General features: G+C 35.7%; 1 pseudogene; it reads left to right on the top strand.

Moving 5' to 3' along the window:
* Positions 1–1,940: 1,940 nt before the first annotated feature.
* On the top strand, positions 1,941–2,706 carry LOC130854466 (ATP synthase F(0) complex subunit B1, mitochondrial-like; annotated as a pseudogene).
* The last annotated feature ends 13,062 nt before the right edge of the window (positions 2,707–15,768 follow it).

Below are 15,768 nucleotides of genomic sequence, written 5' to 3' on the forward strand. Positions count from 1 at the left end.
ACAAACCTACAATATGTACACACACAAAAAGAGAAAGGTATGAAACATTACATTAAAGAAAATCATCAAATCACAAAAGAAGAGACTAAGAAAAGAAGAAAAGAACAGAGAAGAACTGCAAAAACAACCAGAAATCAAATAATTAAAGGGTACACTTTTCAAGAATCACTTTAAATGTAAATGGACTAAATGCCCCAATCAAATGACATAGGACTGAATGGATAAAAAAGAAGACCCATCTATATTCTACCTACAAGAGACTCACTTAAGAGCTAAACATACAACAGAGTGAAAGTGAGGGGATATAAAAAGATATTCTGCATAAATGGAAATGAAAAGAGAGCTGGGGTAGCAATACTCCTATCAGACAAAGTAGAATTTAAAATGAAGACTATAACAAAAGACTAAAGGGCATTACATCATGATAAAGGGGTCAATCCATAAAGAGGATATAGCATTTGTAAACATACATGGACATAACATAGGAGCATCTAAATACATAAAGCAAATATTAACGGACCCAAAGTAAGAAATTTACAGTATGTAATAATAGCAGGGGGCTTTAATACCTCACTTATAAAAATAGATAGATCATCCAAACAGAAACTCAGTAAGGAAACATTGGACTTAAATGACTAATTAGGAAAAACCCCAAAAACTTGGAGACTAAACAGCATGCCACTCAAAAAACAAATGGTTCAACGAAGAAATAAATGAGAAAATCAAAAATACCTTGAGATGAATGAAAATAGAAACACAACTTTCCAAAATCTATGGGATGCAGCAAAAGCAGTTTTAATAGGGAAGTTTATAACTACTCAGGCCTACCTCAAGAAACAAGAAAAACTCTCAAATAAACAAATTTACACCTGAAGAAATTAGGAGGGAAAAAAAAAAAACAGAGCCCAAAGTTAGTAGAAGAAAGGAAATAATAGAGGTCAGAGTGGAAATAAATAAGATAGAGAACACAAACAACAGAAAAGATCAATGAAACTAAGAACTGGTTCTTTGAAAAGATAAACAAAATTGATAAACCTTTAGCCAGACTCATATCAAGAAAAAATGAGAGAGAACTCAAGTAAAGAAAATGAGAAATGAATGAGAAGTTACAACTGATGTTACAGAAATACAGTCATAAGAAAACAGTATGAACAATTATATGCTATAGAATTGGACAACCTAGAAGAAATGGATAAATTTATAGAAACATGCAATCTTCCATAACTGAATCAGGAAGAAATAGAAAATCTAGCATTGAAATTGAATCAATAATCAAAAAATTCCTAATAAACAAAAGTTCAGAAACAGATGGCTTCACACAAGATCTACCAAACATTTAAAGAAGAGTTAACACATATTTTTCTCAACATAATTCCAGAAAACTGAAGAGGAGAGAACACTTCCAAACTCATTATACAAATCTAGCAGCATAACCTTGAGAATAAAACCAAAGACCCTACCAAAAAAAAAAAAAAAAAAGAATGAAAGAAATCACAGGCCAATATCTCTGCTGAACAGCTGAACAGAGATGCATACATTTTCAACAAAATATTAACAAGTCAAAATCAACAATACATTACAAGAATCATACATCTTGATCAAGTGGGATTTATTTCAGAGATGCAAGGATGGTGCAATATCCACAAATCAATCAATGCAATCAATATAACATGTTAACAAAACAAAGGATAAACATCACATGATCATCTAAATAAATGCAGAAAAAGCATTTGACAAAATTCAACATCCGTTCGCAATAAGAAGAAAACTCTCAAGAAAAATTGTATAAAGGAAACATAGCTCAATATAATAAAGTCCACTACGACAACCCTACAGCTAATATCATGCTCAATTGTGAAAGCAGTATGGAGTTTCCTCAAAACGTTAATAACAGAACTGCCACTGGGGCACCAAGGCTACTGTGTGGACACTACCTTACAATGCTGTTCCAGGTGGTACCTTCTGCTGCCACTGCAGGAGCCCCCATTCTGAAGAATGAAGCCCTCCTCCAGGTCCAGGGGTATTGCAGGCAACAAAGATCTTTCACACAGGGCTACCACGTCCTGCCCCTGTACCACCTCTTCCTGAATATGGAGGAAAAGTTCATTTAGGGCTGATCCCTGAGGAGTTCTTCCAGTTCCTTTATACTGAAAGTGGTGTAACATGACCCTATGTGCTCGGAACTGGGGTTATCTTATATTCACTCTCCAAAGAAATATATGTGGTAACATCAGAGACTTTCTCTGCCATGTTAACAATAGGATTGCTTGTCTATGTAGTTAAAAATTATGGTGTCTCTATTGGGGAATTTGCTGATAAACTCAAGGAGCAAAAAATTGCCCAACTGGAAGAGTGAAACAGGCTTCCATCAAACAAATCCAAGATGCAATTGATCTGGAGATGTCACAGCAGGTACTGGTTCAAAAGCTCTGTTACCTTTTTGATGTCCAGAGGAATAACATTGCTATGGCCCTGGAAGTTACTTAACGGGAATGGCTGCATAGAGTATAGAAGAAGGTAAAGAATCACCTGGACTATCATATCTCTGTGCAGAATATGATGCATCGAAAGGAACAAGAGTATATGATAAACTGGGTGGAGAAGCACGTGGTGTAGAGCATCTCTGCACAGCAGGAGACAATTGCCAAGTACATTGTAGATCTAAAGCTACTCGCAAAGAAGCCTCAAGCACAGCCAGTTCTGTAAACGCATCTATCCCAATTGAGACAGCTAGAAATAGCTGACTGACTAAATGGAAACTAGTCTATATGACAGAATCTTTGTGTATTGCTGTCTACTGAAATTACAGTTGACCTTTCCTAAAAATGAAAAGTCTGAGTTTCATATAATGTGAAAATTAAAGCAATCTATTGACCAATAAGATGTTTCTCTCATCCTAATTGCTCTGCACAGAGTTGTTCCATGATCACTTTTGAATAAGCAGTTTGCTCTGAGTAAAATTTGGTACCAGACTAAAGATTATCAAGTTACAGTTTAAATTTGTAATTAATTCAACCATCTTGCAATAAAGTGACAGATGAAACAAACAAACAAACAGAACTGCCATATAATCCAGGAATTCCACTCCTTGGTATTCATCTGAAAAATGAAAACAATAATTTGAAAAGATGATGCACTTGTATGTTCATTTCAGCATTATTTATTCAATACGATAGCCACAATATGGAAGCAACCTAAGCCTCCTTTGACAGATGAATAAAGAAGATGTGGATAGCCACAAAAAAGAATGGAATTTTACCATTTGTGACAACACAGATGGACCTAAGGGGCCTTATTTTACATGAAGTAAATCACACAGAGAAAGGCAAATACTGTATGTTTTCACTTATATGTGGAACTTGAAAAACAAAACAAACAAATATAATAAAACAGAAACAGATTCACAGAAACAGAGAACAATCTAGTAGTTGCCAAGAGGGTAAGGGGTGAGTGGATGTGCAAAATAGGTGAAGGGTCTAAGAGGTACAACCTACAAGTTACAAAATAAATAAGTCAGAAGTATCTAATGTACAGCACAGTGAATATAGTCAGTAATAGAGTAATAACTTTGTATTTTACATAATCTACAAAAATATGGAATCACCATTTTGTACACGCAAAACTAATGTAACAATGGAAGTTAACTCTACTTCAATAAAAAAAAAAGAGAAAATGCCTTTTATAAAAATGCCAAATAATTGATTATAAAAACAATTTGTGCTTATTACTGAATGTTTCAAGTTTGCAGGAACATTTATCATTTAAACTGGCTGTGAACATAAACTCTGTTCTGATTTCTCTCTCTCTCTCTTCTTTTTTAAAGTATGGTACGTGACTTTCAACAAGAAATATATTTTATGCACAATAAATGTCCTTTTAATTGAGGGAAAAAAAAAGAAATCAATCCAAAAAATTACTTGAAAAGAAGCCAAAAAACACATAGACACATTAAGGGGGGTACCAAGGGTATTTAATAAGATAAAGTAAAACCAAATAGCTTTTAAACAAAAGTATAAGAAAAATCTTCATGTTAGAAAACTTTAAAGTTATTAAATGTCTTTCAGAGCAAAATAAATGAAGCTGGGTTTTTTGTTATCTATTTAATGTTGGACTTTAAAAAAGATTCATTAATAACTGGCTGAGGAGATAAAACTAGAAGCCATGTGGGTTTTTTGATTCACAGATATTTCTCATATCATGTAAGAATCAATTCAAATATCTGCAAAAAGAATCCATTCTGATGTCAAAGCTTTTCTCATGTTTTTACTTTACATTTAAAACCAAAATCAGATAATGGATATATCACATTAAAGAATTCATTTCTCACTGGAGTCTGGCTACTTTGCTCTGATATTTTCAACTAGTTTATTCTTTCTGTATTACATTTTACTTTCTCTTCATTTTTTTTTCACATCTCTACATTTCTTTTATTTAATTGAAGTATAGTTGATTTAGAATGTTGTGCCAATCTCTACTGTACAGCAAAGTGACTCAGTTTTATACATATATACATGCTTTTTTAAAAATATTCTTTTCCATTATGGTTTATCCCAGGAGATTGGATATAGTTCCCTGTCCTACACAGTAGGACCTTGCTGTTTATCCATTCTAAATGTAATAGTTTGCATCTACTAACCCCAAATTCCCAGTCCATCCCTCCCTTTCCCCTACATCTGTACATTTCTTTACTTCATCCATTTCAATTTACTCTGCTAGTGTTTAGAAAGAGTATTATAACTCAACCTAGTGTAATAGTGTGTAACCTCCTGATTTTGTGATCTTTTTAAGGGCTGTTATATTGACAAGTAAATTATACTTACTTCAGCCAATTGTATGTACTTATGTCATTTCAAATTTAACTTTATCACTAGTTGTCAAATTCTCCCTTGTGGCCTTTTTAATGTTCCAATGTATTTGGCAATATATTTTTTTTATTGACATTTCAATTTTGTTTTACAACATGCTTAAGTTACAAGAAAACAAATGAATAAAAGTTAAACCTGGGTCAACTCAGGCTAAAGTTAAGTTTTAGGAGTCTTACATGGGGTGGGGGAGGAGGGGAAGCTGGGATGAAGTGAAAGAGCAGCATTAAAATATATACACTACTAAATGGAAAATAGATGGCTAGTGGGAAGCTGCTGCATAACACAGGGAGATCAACTTGATGATGGGTGATGACCTAGAGGGGTGAGATAGGGAGGGTGGGAGGTCGGCTCAAGAGGGAGGGGATATGGGGATATATGTATAAATACAGCTGATTTACTTTGTTGTACAGCAGAAACTGGCACAACGGTGTAAAGCAATTATACTCCAGTAAAGATCTGAAAAAAAAAAAGAGCTTTAGGAGACTTTGGGAAGACCTTGTTTTTGTTGAATGGGTTGACTTCTGGACCCACTAGGACTCAGAACCATTCAATCAAGATCTGGATGTTGAACTTTATTTGGTAGGACATAAGAACAGGGACAGGAGATCTTCACAAAACAAGTCCAGAATTTAGATTTTTTTCTTTTACTAACTTTACATTTTCCTGTTTTGTTTTGTGGTCAGTGAAGGAAACCCCAAATCATTTAAACATTTTGCTTCTTTAGTATATAACTTTCTCCTGTAGTGAGTTAATTATTATTTTGCTTGTTTTGCTTCTTATTTCATGATCAATTCATCCTAGATGCTATAAATTACTTTTCACAACCTTGTTTGTCTTGATATCTGCTGTTTTCTCCTTATCTAGTACCAGGCATGATGCCTACTCGATACTCAATATATACTTAATGACCTATAGCTGCTATGTCTCACACAGAGACAACTCAGACATAAACAGTACCATAAACAGAAACATTGATTGCACACTACAGATTTTGATCTGTGTGTTTTTCCTTTAATTTTATTAATTTTGGAAGATAAAAGTAATGGATGTTTTTGATTTGATGGTTCTATTGGCTACTTGTGCCGTAAGCTTCTTAGAGTTGCACTGTTCAAAACAGTAGCACTAGCCCCATGTGGTTATACAAACTTTAATTAAAAGTAAATGAAATTTAAAATTCATTTTTTTCTCATACACTTGCCATTTCATATGCTCAATAGCTACATGTGGCTATTAGCTATTGTATTGAAGAAAGCAGATTGGAGAAGATTTTCCATATTGTAGAAACTTCTTTTGGACAATCTTGCCTTAGAATGCTCTCTTAGAAGAGCACCCCAAGTAGGTTATTGCAGAATGACAAAAATTTCTTCCTTTACAATTTCATATTGCTTTAGGAAATGTCTGCTAGTTCATACCTACAATATAGGGACAACAATTCCTGGCACTAAGTGGATCAAAATGATGTTAAGTTGACTGCCACCAAAACCACAGAGTAAGATTAAAATTCCAGGAGTTATATCTATCAAAGGACTTGTAGTGACTCTCTTGGTTCTTTTCCTAACAGTTTCAATCATGCACCAATGTTTTTCTAGATTGGCTTGGCCTGTTTCTATAAGAGAATACTCTTGGACAATGGAGAATGCCATACATATATAGCATGTTTTCTGCGTACTCTGTCCTCAAACAGAGACAAAAATCACTGGGAATATTGAGAACAGATACTTCATCCCTTACCACACCTCTTTTAGCTGCTACAAGCAAGTGTTCAAAAGGAAGTGTTCTGGTATCTGCATGTCACTGCCTAAGGAGAGATACATTTTCCAGATCAGATTTATATCAGAAAGTTATGCTTCCTGGTAAAAGGAGACTTAAAGATTTCACCCTCCCTTGAATCACAAAGAGAAAAAAGATCACCCAGAACCCAGACAGCAGATAACAAACAGATCACTCTAATTAGAAAAAAAGTGATGCAATATCCAAGAAACAGAGCCCAACCACCTCTGGACAGTAAAAAGAGTGAGCCTTTAAGAGACCTCTTGTTGATGTTCTTAAAATGAGTCTTTAATAAGTTATATATGATGACTAAAAGTAAGGGATTCCAAATGCAACAGCAACTTCCTATCATAGACCAGCAAAGGTCTAGAAAAGTGTGGGATATTTAAAAATAAAAAATGGAAAACGATCCAGATAGAACCAGAACATGAGCGATTCTTTTTGAGATACTACTGAGGATTTTTCACCAGCACTGCGTGAAGAGGAACTAGAAATTGTTGTCAGAATCCCACTGTTTTGTTGATTATATTTATAGAATTTACTCTTTCCAAAATGTGTCTGCAAAACTAAGTGGCTGAGGAGAAAGTTTCTATGGTAAATAAGTTTAGGATATACTGAGTTAAATAAGATTAAATAAACTGAAAAAATAACTATAAGGCTTGTCAAGACTTTCACTATGCTAAAGTGTACTGTGATTCTCTAAAAAGTTGTGGGAGGGGTAAAATATTTCTTATGCTTTTGTAATAAGTATTTGGGATTTTAGGTAAAGCCCCCAGGCAGAGGAAAATTGGTGTAAGTAGCTTCATATTATAGAGAGTAGCTACTAAACACATTGTCACAGAACTTAAGGGTGGCAATATGATGTTAATGAAGATGATGTAAATATTTAATAAGTGAGTATTTACAAAACTCTTATAACAGCCCCTTGCATATAGTAAATTCTCAGTAGTGTTAGTTATATTGTTTGGGGACTTGAGAGCTGTGGGAGATAGAAGACATATGGAGACACTCTTGACAAAGCAGAAGCAAAGATGCTGTACAAATCTCAATGACAGGAAGTTAAAAATTGTGGAGTGTTCCCACAGGGCCTGCAGGATTGGTTCATGTCTTATCCCCTCCTACATGTGAGACTGAGTGATGGTCATGGATCACTCAAAGAGCCAAATGTGGAATGGTGGTAATGTGGGGGTGGAGGGAGCTGGCTGATGAGAAAACAAGCTAGAGGTTATAACTAAAGGTGAACCAAAACCCTATGGAAGTGGTAAACCTTAAAATTCAAATTGAATTCATCTCTTGGCAGCAGCGAACAAACTTTTCTTACTGATTTTAATGTTGGGGCAAAGTGAGCCTGCCAGAATTTGATATTTGATATTTATTTATCCAATGTTGAAATAGCAGGAAAAAAATCAGATACAATATCCATCATTTTCTACTCTGACTTATCAGTTACTACTGTCCTTGAAAAGAGGTCTGCTCAGGACCAAATCTCTCAGGCCTGAGTCTCCCTAGCTGAGTTTCTTTAGGTAGGATGATTGGGGAAGCACATTTTGATTAAGATAAATTTTACTGGAGAGGAATAGGCCAGGTTTTAACAAATATAGTCAGGACCTGGAAGGAAAAAGCAAGTGAAAGAGAAGGATTCCAAAGGAATTCAGTCCTGGAGGAAAGGAATTTATTAGAATTCAGAAGATTGAGAATTGGGCCTGGGAATCTCCTTCTCTTCTTTTCTTCCCTCCTACCCCAATCATATACTCCCCTGCTTTCGCTACTATTTTGCACCTCCGTTCTAAGACCACTTCTGCAGAGACCTTGGAATTGATGGTGGCCCAAACTGACTATGGGGAAATAAAAATGAATTATAAAAGATAAGAGATTCCTGATCAACCTAAGAAATGAAAATTAAAATAATGAGATAACTAGATTTTAAGCACATGAAAAGTTATGGTCAGAATACATTCTAAATGAGGGCAAACTTGTTGGAATCAGAATTTTATTGTAACATTGATTTTCTGAGTAAGTCTCAAGGCATAAATGATTAAGGTTTTATGTTTTTTAATAAACAAAAAACATAACATGGTTCCAGTAAAGATAATGACAGTTTGGCATTTTAAAACATCATGAAAAAAAATAAAAAAATAAAAGTATCATGAACACAGATCAGTAAAAATGAGTGTTGCAGTTGTTTCTACCACTCTCACATGTATAGTCTTTGGATAAATGGTGGTAAGTTCTGTGCTATCTCTAAAAGAGTCTTGACCCCTGTATCAGTTATCTGTTGCAGCATAACAAACCAGCCCCAAACCACAGTGGCTGAAAACTTCAACAAGTTATTACCTGTGTGAACTGGGCAGTCATTTTGCTGTTCTTCCCCTAGCTCACTCATGAGGCTTCAGTCAGCCGGAGGATCAGGCTAAGCGGCTGGGTTGGTTGCAATAGCTGGGACTCTCTCTCCATGTTCTTGAGTCTCTGGAGTCTTCACAGTATGGGGATCTCAGGTTCTGCAAGGGCAGAAGCTGCAAGTTCTTTTCAGACAGACGCTTGCAAGTCACACAGCTTTCCTTCCACCATATTCTCTTAATTAAAGGTAGTCACAAGTCCAGTCCAGATTTCAAGGGAGGGAAAATAGATTCCACATCCTTAAGAGAAGAACACTGCAAGGGGGCCCATGTCTAAGGAAGAGAGATTTGTGGTCATTTTTGCAAATAATCTACCACAGACTCTTAGCCATTACTGAAAAATAAGAAGGAGACGTAACAAGAGAGGGATGGGTAGACAGAAAGCTTTTTCTAAGGAATGATTTTGCCTCTGTTCACCTTTAAAACCTGGAACTTTAGACCTTTGGCCTCCATCCTCTTGATAATGTTGACTGTAATTTTTATATTGATGTGTAAACGGTAGAACTGTACTCTACATCTGTATTTGGGAAGTGGATAAGTTTCTTCAAAGTTTGTGCTGGCTTTTTATTCATAAATTGACTTTCAACTTTGTAATTTATAAGCTTAAAAAGAATAGTCTCCATTTATTTTGCCCTCTTTCCAAGATATAATCTTTGTAATCATCAAAGAAGCCAGCATATTTTAATTCTAAAATTGTTTTAATTGTGTTATTTAATTATGTCAACATTGTTGACATTATGAGCTTTTGAATTGTGAATTCAATAAAACAAAATACAGTTGATGTTTATATTTTAATTCCTTTTACTGTTTGTGTTCTGAACAGCCAAGCAGGCTGCAAAGACTGAGAAGTTCCTTATGTTTGCATCTGCATTTCTTCAGAAGTCAGGATACCAAATAGGATAATTTTTGATAAATAGAAGGCCTTATTAGTATAGATGACACTTCTGGGTTTCTGGGAAAAAATAACCATAAATCTGATCATGAAATCCACTAGATTATCATTCAGAAAGTCTTTTTATTAATGGTCATAAACCCTCTTTTTAAATTCTCCCTCTCTTCTTTTATTCTCTTGATGGTAAACAAGTTCAAGTCAGTTAGTAGTGTGTGTGTTTGTTTATATCTATGAATGTCTGAGGGAAAGGAGACAGAGACAGAGATAGAGATAGAGAGAGAGAGACAGAGAGAAAATGAGAAAGATTGAAGATGCTCTATTCTCCCACATGTTTTGACCTCATCCTTGTTTTGTTTACATTCTTCTTGCTTTCTGAAGACCATCATGCTTAACTCAATTATTCAATTTTGAGTCTCCAAAATCTCCAGAAACCCCCATTTCAGTGGCTTTCATCATCCTTTTTGGAAACATCTCTGATTATTTTTAAACACTTTGGAAAATTGTACCTGATATGTCACTGTCCAATGTGATGAGAAGTTTGATGGTGATGAAATTTTGTCTCAATATTTATTGAGTACCTCCTTTATTCCAAGAACTTGCTAAATATTGAGGATACAGAAAATGAATACATCATGTTAATTTCTCTCAAAGAATTCTTCATATCAGGAGTTGGCAAACTTTTTTCTGTAAAGGACCAGGTTGTAAGTATTTTAAACTTTATAAGGTCACTCTCACAACTACTCAACTCTGTCCATATATAGGACAAAAGGACCCCTAGAAAATACATAAATGTGTGGATGCGACTGTCTTCCAATAAAACTATATTTACAGAAACATATGGTGAACTGGATATTGCCTCTGAGCTACAGTTTGATGACCCCTGTTCTACATAATTGAGGGACATATAATTTAAGAGCAGCAAAGTGTTGTAAGTAATGTGTTATTAATAGGTACAGGGGCATGAAAGAGAAAGTGCCAGTTCTCTGGGGTAGAAGTGGTCAGAAGAAACTCAGTTTAACAAATGAATAGGTTTCTATCAAGTGTACTAGGAAAAGAACAGACAAACTAACATTTCCCAGGAACTACCAGTGGTTTGGAATGACTGGGCCACAGAGCCCACCATGTTATGAAACCATGTTATGCCAATCATGAAATTTTTAAGCTCAAGGGAATTTTAAAGTTTCTCTACCCAATTACTCATCAGTTCAGTGATCCTTTTACAACATTCCAGAAAGAATTTGTGAAAATGACATGTAGGGATCAATAGTACTACATGCTTTAAACCACATGTATATAAAATATCTATTACATATCTTTACATCAAACAGATAGTTAAAGCTGAGCTGATAACTCATTTATTTCAAGCAACCACCAGCACAATAACATTTTCACTAATCTCTCTTTCATTTCCCTGCTCACTTGCCACTCTCTTACACCCCTCTTTCCTCATGCGTTCAGACTCACAGCATCATTTGCCTCTTAAAAGGGGCAGATCCAGGTCTGTGGAACCTGAAAATTACACTTTGAAGGCTCTCTTTATAGAAGATAAAACTATAAATACAAGTTTGCTAGGTTAGCTTTTGGGACCTTAGAAGGGATCTGTATGAGAGAAGGGCCCTGAAACAAGTTTCATCAGCTTTGAGGCAAATCTGCCTCTAATAGCAATGAAATCTTCCAAGTTGCATTAAACTTTACAGATCCAAAAAACTAACTCATACTCTTTCCCCTCAAATTCTGCCTATATTTGGCATATCGCAGCACCTAGATTTTTGAAATCTAGAAATACTGAATCATCTCTACTTGGATCTCTCTAATACACCAGATCCAAACGAGGCCAAGTTCGGTGGCTTTTATCTCACAAAGAACTCAGGTATCTGTCCCCTCCCCCTCACTGTCCCCACTTCACAGCTGCCCATTCCTCGAACTAGTCTTGTTGCCTTCAATGCTTTCACATTGTTTCCAGAAAAGGAAAAATTACTTTCTAAAATGCAAATCTAATAAGACTCCTCCCCTGCTACTCTCAGTAGCTCTCCGTGGTCTCTAGAAAACCTCTACAATAACGTACTAAGTCTTTCATGATCAACCTTTGTGACTCATTCTCATTCCAACTTTTCTTCACATACTTACTAGAATGACCTTTCTGGCCCCAAAATACAATGTCAAACTGTGCTTAAAATTTTCTCAGTGTCTCTCTCCTCCCATAGAAGAAAGATTTAAAACTTCTTTGCACAGTGTGCAAGAACCTCCGTGAGCTGGTCCCTACTCATTCATTCAGCCTCATCTCTCTCCAAGCTTCCAAACACATCATATTCTCTCAGGATGCCATGACCTGCACACACTATGCATGCTGCCTGCACACCTTCATCCTTCTTGTCCACCTGGCTAACTGCCTCCGTGTAATTCCATCTTCCCTGAGTTCTTTGGTTTATACCAGGTGATATTTTTCTTCTACATATTGTCTAATTCTCCAGTAAAGAGATTACCTTTTTATCTTACACTGGTTTACTTTAAAATCTGTCCCCTTTCTATAATCTAGATTTAAGCTCCTTTAGGAAAAAAAATACTTTTAATTTTAAAATTCCTCTTTCCCTGTACATTATTTCATGCACAGTAACATACAATACATACTTCATGTATGACTGAATGAGTGAATTCATGGATTTGAATGTGAAAAAACACACACAGATGAACCACTCATAACAAAAACATTTCTGTGCAACAAAAAGATATTCTGTTTCCTGCATATTAAAATAATTAATGAACTCTGTCATTTGGGTGTGAGATTTGGCATATATACAGTTCTTCTAAGTCACAATCTTCCACAATTTGTTCTAAAAAAAGCCACTTGAGTGCTGAAACCCTAATCAAGCCTGTCCTTTCACTCTGTTAGTATTGGTTTAACACATAACAGTCTTTGAAATCAGTGCAACTGGAAAACATTTCACCATTCCTTGATGTTACTATTTTCTTTTTTTCTAAGATTGGGGAAGGGAGAAAGGGGAGTGGGTTCTATATTCAACTGACTTGATTATCTAGGGCTTGGGTAGACTTCCCTCTTGGTGATTTCTGTCTCACATTTAAAGGACTTTGATCTGTCTCCACGCTGGGGGAGACTTGACTCTGATCAGTCCTATATCCTCATTGCCAACAACATGTTTCTTTCATTGTAGATGTGTTCCTGCCACCTTCCCATTGTTGTCTGCATCTTCTCACTATAGTGTCTCATCTTAAAATAAAAATCTTCTCTAACATACAGACTTCCCTGTACAGTATAATTGGTGCTTCTTTAGCATTTGTGTGAGTGCTATAACCCACAGCTGAGACTCTGGCTACTCTATTAAATCAGAAATGACACAGTGGCCAAGTGAGCACAGGAAAAGGAAGGAGGTTGAGGCAGAGCTTCAGAAAGTGCGGTCCTCATCACAGGCATCAGAACCACGTGGGGTGCTTGTTGAACGTTCAGATCCTTGGATCCTATTAAATCAGAATCATAATTGACCGACCAGCCCATGAAATTCTGAAGCAGAAAGAAATTTAAGAATGTATGCCTTGTGTTACATTCTTAAAGTATAACTTACCTTAACATGCCTTCTGGTTAAGCAGAATTTGGAAAACAATGATAATCATGAAGGAGCTTTATAAATCTGCAGGTTCGTGAATTTTATTAGATCGTAAGTTTCTTACAGGAATAACAAAAACCCCAGCCTCATCTAAACTCAACAACATTATAGGAGCTCAGAAAATATACATTAAATTAAATTGTATTTTGAATCTGTAACTTTGAAAAGTGAAAAACTCAGGTAGGGCACTTGCTATTTTGACATTAGACTTTATTCTGGTCCTAAAGGCAAATCTTATAATCAGTTAGTTTTGTCTAAGAACAGAGAAATTCCATCAGTTTCTAGCCCTAAGATTAATTGCTTGGGTGGTCTGGTCAATTTTATAGCATTTCCTTGCCTCAAGGTTTTCATCTTTCAAATGGGAAGCATACCTATGTAGATTCCTATTTCATGCGTACTAAAAATATCAAATATGGTATGATATGGAAAAACAGTTTGGAAAAACACAGCATTTCTTCAAATGCATTTTACAATAAAAGCGGCACCAAAGTATTTTTAAATGTTTTACTCTGTAGTATTTAGTTAAATGGTTGCTTGTTTAAAATCTTTTCTCCCTGTTTAGGCCTCTTAATAACGATCTACTCAATGAGTGAATGATGTGATGTTGGACCTATTTCCTGAAAAATATGTAGCTGTTTTCATGGCACCCAAGCATTTTTAAACCAATAATTTGAGAATTATTTCATATTATTATTCAATTATTGTATAGCTTTAGAAAATATTTACCCTTTATCAGTATGTTGATAATTTATCATGACAGTAGCAACATTTAAAAAATATCATCCATCTCTATTAGGATTTAGTATTAAACTTATAATCTTGTGGTTACTCTGCTAATAAGTGTATATAGATACCATCCATCCTGTAATTCTTAAAATTTCCATTTTTATCTTTTATTTTCTTTGGGTATTTTTTATTGTCCTTTTTCCCTTCTGTTCCCCATACTTTCCTAGGACAAAGCTGAGGAGAATCTGATAGTATGCCTTCTGTTTGATAAGGATCACAGTGTGATCTGTTTGGGCTGCACATTCCCAAGGTGTCTGGATGGGGAAGGGAAGGGAGGAAAAGGAACAGGTGGAAGGAGGGGGAAGCACAGATACAATACAGCTGACTTCCACATAGTTCCTACTCTGCCCAGTTCCCTTGTTGATTGAAGGATGATGTTTCTGGCCTCATCTTTTGGGATGAGGAAGGGAAGAAGTTGGCAGGTGACGTCCATTCTTGCCTCTTCCTGGGGAACGATTGGAAGCGGTGCACCTCAGGGCATTGGATCCCACCCTCGTCCCCATCACTGAAGGTGATTTGATCAATAAGGAAGTGCCACGGACAATGGAGCAGCTGTCCTACTTCTAATCTGCTTCCACTGAGAGGAAAAAAAAAGGAAACTAACCTGTCTCAGTGTTCTGCTATTAAATAGATACTCTGCTAAGGCAAGGACATAGTTTTGGCACAGCCCTGTGAAGTGGCTATTGTTACTTCTTCACTGGTAAAAAGGGAACTAAGCTCAAAATTTAATCAGCTTAAGTCAAACAGCCACTAAGAAACGGCACTATAATTAAACTAAATGTGAGAACTGGACTCAAACTCCATGTTAAATGATTTTAAATCCACAGATACACAGACTCCCCAAAACAGCCCAAGCAAGCCAACTTTTAGAATTGTGCATATATTGCAGGTTAATAGGCACTGACCAGGGTCCCAGAGGCTTGCTTATCCTTTGAATAAAGCTCACACGGAAAACAAAACAGAGCAAGACCCAGAGCTTTCAAGGTGAGTGGTCTTTGGGTTATTGACTGTTTTCCATTTCAGGGTAGTCATGATACTAAGTCCAGATAATGTTTTTGTTTATACTTAGTTAAGTATTATCAAGCTTATTTTTGACTACACATACTGGATGTTGCAGAGTATTTTTACCTAAATACCCCCTACAAAAAAATTACACACCATCACTGTGTTGTTAGGGATGAATTCAATTTCAAAACTTGTTCTTTTGTTTTCAGTCTCCTGATTCCTGTGCTTGTCAGTAGTATATAGTTAACAACCTGTACTTAATGATTAATATAAGGCAAGAATAGCAATGATGAAAAGAAAGAAAATATTTAATCCTACATGTATTTTAGTCCTACACGAAGGAAACTATGCAATACGTAGTGTTACACAATTTAGAATATGTTTAGGGCTGACCTTTGGGAAAATTATAAAGGAATGAAACTTGTTTTCATCAT

Source organism: Hippopotamus amphibius, chromosome 5 (genome assembly GCF_030028045.1).
Source record: "Hippopotamus amphibius kiboko isolate mHipAmp2 chromosome 5, mHipAmp2.hap2, whole genome shotgun sequence".
Taxonomy (NCBI): Eukaryota; Metazoa; Chordata; class Mammalia; order Artiodactyla; family Hippopotamidae; genus Hippopotamus; species Hippopotamus amphibius.